General features: G+C 33.8%; 1 long non-coding RNA gene across 1 annotated transcript; it reads left to right on the top strand.

Annotated features, from left to right (window-relative positions):
* Positions 1–1,160: 1,160 nt before the first annotated feature.
* On the top strand, positions 1,161–2,948 carry LOC118735200. The gene is made up of 3 exons (XR_004992535.1): positions 1,161–1,343; positions 1,397–1,526; positions 2,869–2,948. It is a non-coding gene; the product is annotated as an uncharacterized LOC118735200 (long non-coding RNA).
* Positions 2,949–3,348: the final 400 nt, after the last annotated feature.

The raw sequence follows: 3,348 nt of genomic DNA, 5'->3' as shown, positions 1-3,348 counted from the left end.
CTAGATACAAACCTTCTCCGCGGCGATATGAATACTTAGGTATCAATTTTTCCACAATCGGACCTCGATACCATGGAGTCTACCGATGTCAAACTTCAAGCAACTTTATTTTCGTTGTTTTGGTCGAATACTTGGACATCCCCCACTCTATTTACTTGATTACAAACAATTACAGTTTTAAATATTTCAACACGTCGTTTCTAAACATTTTGAGTTAAAATTTTCATAAAAATAATTTTGGCCGCCTAAATCGGTCAAATACCCCTATGTGCGACGATACCACTGACTCAGCCAGTTGCCTACGCACTGTGCTATGTTCGCCCTGTAAATTATCGTTGCTTTTTTCCCACTTTTTCATTTGTTAAGCCAACACAATCAAGTGCAGCTGTTCCAGAGCGATTGCATCAGTTTTGGGGAGCACGGATTATTTTTTCCTTTTTGCAGCTCCGGATGCTCCCTACAAAACTGCACATAAAATTGTAGCTGCTCCTGCGTGGTCCGTCCATATTTTGCACGTCTAAAATGTTTATAAATGTTATAAATATACGAATTTATCTATTTCACACAAATACTCACTTTTCTGGTGTTTCACCGCTCATATTTTTTGCAAATAATAGCGTTGACAAGCTGTTTCTACAACAATGAACTTTTCACCATGCATGGTAAGTTGACAAAAGCTTTTCGCTTGTCATTTTTTGTTAGGTATGCCAACGTGCAACGACAATGACAAAATCACGACAATGAAGGATGATCAATTGTCATTCTATTGCAAAACCGGGATAGTGCTGGAGAATGTGTTAGACTATGTTCAAACAGGCACCTAATTGGCAATTAAGAACCTTTTCACCAATTAAAGCCTTAATTGTTACCCAATTTACCATACAAAATTTCAATTTATTAATTGCCAATTAATACTTAATTGACAATTAATTTGTGTCCGATTCTCTATGCAACCCTGTGAAGTATGTTTAATGAGACGAGCAAAGGGTATGTTTGATGAGAAAACGAAACGTCATGAAAACGAAATGACATTTCAATATTATTAAACAAAATTAACCTGAATGGCGGATAAAATTGATGGTCAGTAAATTTAAACAAATTTTCAATAACAATATAGTTAAAATAATCACCTTTTTTATTTTTATTCATTGTAGACCCAAAACCGAAAAGAAAAAGAATGGGATGGAGTGAGGGGGCCGAGGTCGCTGTGCTTGAGCTGTGGGAGGAGCGCGTGGAGGAGCTCCGTGGGCTGAGAAAGAACGCTCACGTTTACGCGGAGATGGCGGCTGACCTCTCCAAGCATGGATACAATCACAGCTGCAAAACTTTTCACAGCGCTACAGGTAGGTTCATATAAGAATAAAATGCAAAATAATTCTTGAATTCAAACTCTTAGGAAAGAAAAGGCAGAAATGGGTCCTTCTGGTGGGTCGCCTTCAACATGGGGGCACTTTGAAAGGGTGCATTCAATAATCGGTGCATTCAAGGCGAACCTGTAAAAGATTTGACGCTTGAAAGCATTGATGGTACGTAGGCATGTTTTGGTTTATTTGCAACATTTGCATACATGTACATAACAGGGGGTCAATTCCCGTTCTGCATTATCTATCGTGAAGTGAAGTGAAATGTTAAAAATGCACACCGAAATAAGTGCAGTGTGAAAGTGTTTTTTTTTTTATCACTTTACAATATCGCAGACCAGAACTGTCCCTCTGTACATATGTATTATGATGGAAATTTACAAGGTGTTGGACATTGACTGCCTCCTTTAACTAATGGCGTTTTCGTTTCTACCAAAAAATTTTACCTTCTCATTGCTCGCTCAAACAGCAAAAAGAGAGCAACGAGAAGGCAACCTTTTTTGTAGAAAAGAAAACGCAATTAGTCAATGTTTCCTTTTCGAAAACAGTGCATTTTACCAGCTTTAAAATAGTACTAAGCTACCTCACTTCTAAACAAATATGGATTTACAACTACTGAATAAATCTTTGATTAATTTCCAATCGTTTACAATCGCATATTAAATTATTTTTAATTTCGGTTGTTTATACCCTTGTGAGGCAGATTTTACTGTTTATTTGCTTAAGTACCTTGCATAATTTCATCATGCGAGCATAATGCCGGCATACCAGAAACCACATATTTAGATATTTCAAAGATTGCACAAAGTTCTTAAAATTAAAAAATTTTGCATACAAATTAATCAAACTTTTTAATCAGAATGTAGAAAATCGGATATGCAATTTTTTAGCCAATTAAATTTTAGTCTAAAAAGGCCAAGTTTAAAGTCGCTAAAATTGCCGTTGATTTTTGAGAACTTTTTTTGTCGAGGGTGTTGACCATTTTCTTTCATATAACGCAGGAACAAAATCTATTTTGTTTGTTGAGCATTTTCTCCCATATAAAGTATACTCGTTATTTACTTTTATATGAAGAAAAATGCCTAGCACCGTCAGCAAAAAAAAATATTAAAAATCAACGCGATTTTCTAGCGATTTAAAATTTTCACTTTAAACTAGTAAAAAAAACTGCATACCTAAAATTTTTCTAAAATTTTGTAACAAAAAGTTTAAAATTTTCGGGTGTAATTGTTAGTTTGTTGAATTCTTACAATTTTTGTAAGAAGTTCGAAATGTGGATTTATGTGGCGCTGGTTATGTACTGTGCTAGGATTTTATATACAAATTATAAACATTAAATAAACAAAAGAAAAATAACCAAAACTTATCAAAATGTCACTTAACTTAATCAGCTGACCACAAGTGTATGTACATATATACAACAAGCAAAAATTTGTTTCATTTTACAATTTAAAAAACTTTTGGTTTTATTAAATTTTTAATGTCAACAATGTTTTCTTTTAAACAGACTCATCAAAAACATCGTCGTCCACTGCAGCACTACCATCGCCAGTAACACCGCTACCTTCACCCTCGTCGTCACTTCCGTCGCCAGTGCCATCAACATCTGGATCGGCTGGAAAAATAAAGAAAAACAATTTCCAGGAGAAACTTTTAGAAAAGTTTGATAACTTGTCATCGGGCATTGCTGACCATTTGAAAAGAAGCGAGGACAATGAAAAAGAACTTATTGAAATAGAAATAAAGTAATGTAAAAAAAATATTTTTTTAAAAATAAGCTTTTATTTAACATGTTTAATCAAAGGAATAAAATAAAGTAGTGAAACAAAAGATTTTTTAGCAAGAAAATTTTGTCAAAACTGCACTAAAATGAATAAAATAAAATAAGTTAAGGTCTCGTTAAAGTTACTAAAAGCCATTTAGTGAAAGGAGTTATTCAAACTCTAATGAAAATTACTAACAATTTGTACTAATTTACTTCGTTTTT

Source organism: Rhagoletis pomonella, unplaced genomic scaffold (assembly GCF_013731165.1).
Source record: "Rhagoletis pomonella isolate Grant_MI unplaced genomic scaffold, Rhpom_1.0 Rhpom_scaffold_00003, whole genome shotgun sequence".
Taxonomy (NCBI): Eukaryota; Metazoa; Arthropoda; class Insecta; order Diptera; family Tephritidae; genus Rhagoletis; species Rhagoletis pomonella.
The sequence above is the reverse complement of the archived record's forward strand: the minus strand, read 5'-3'. Positions and strand labels throughout refer to the sequence as shown.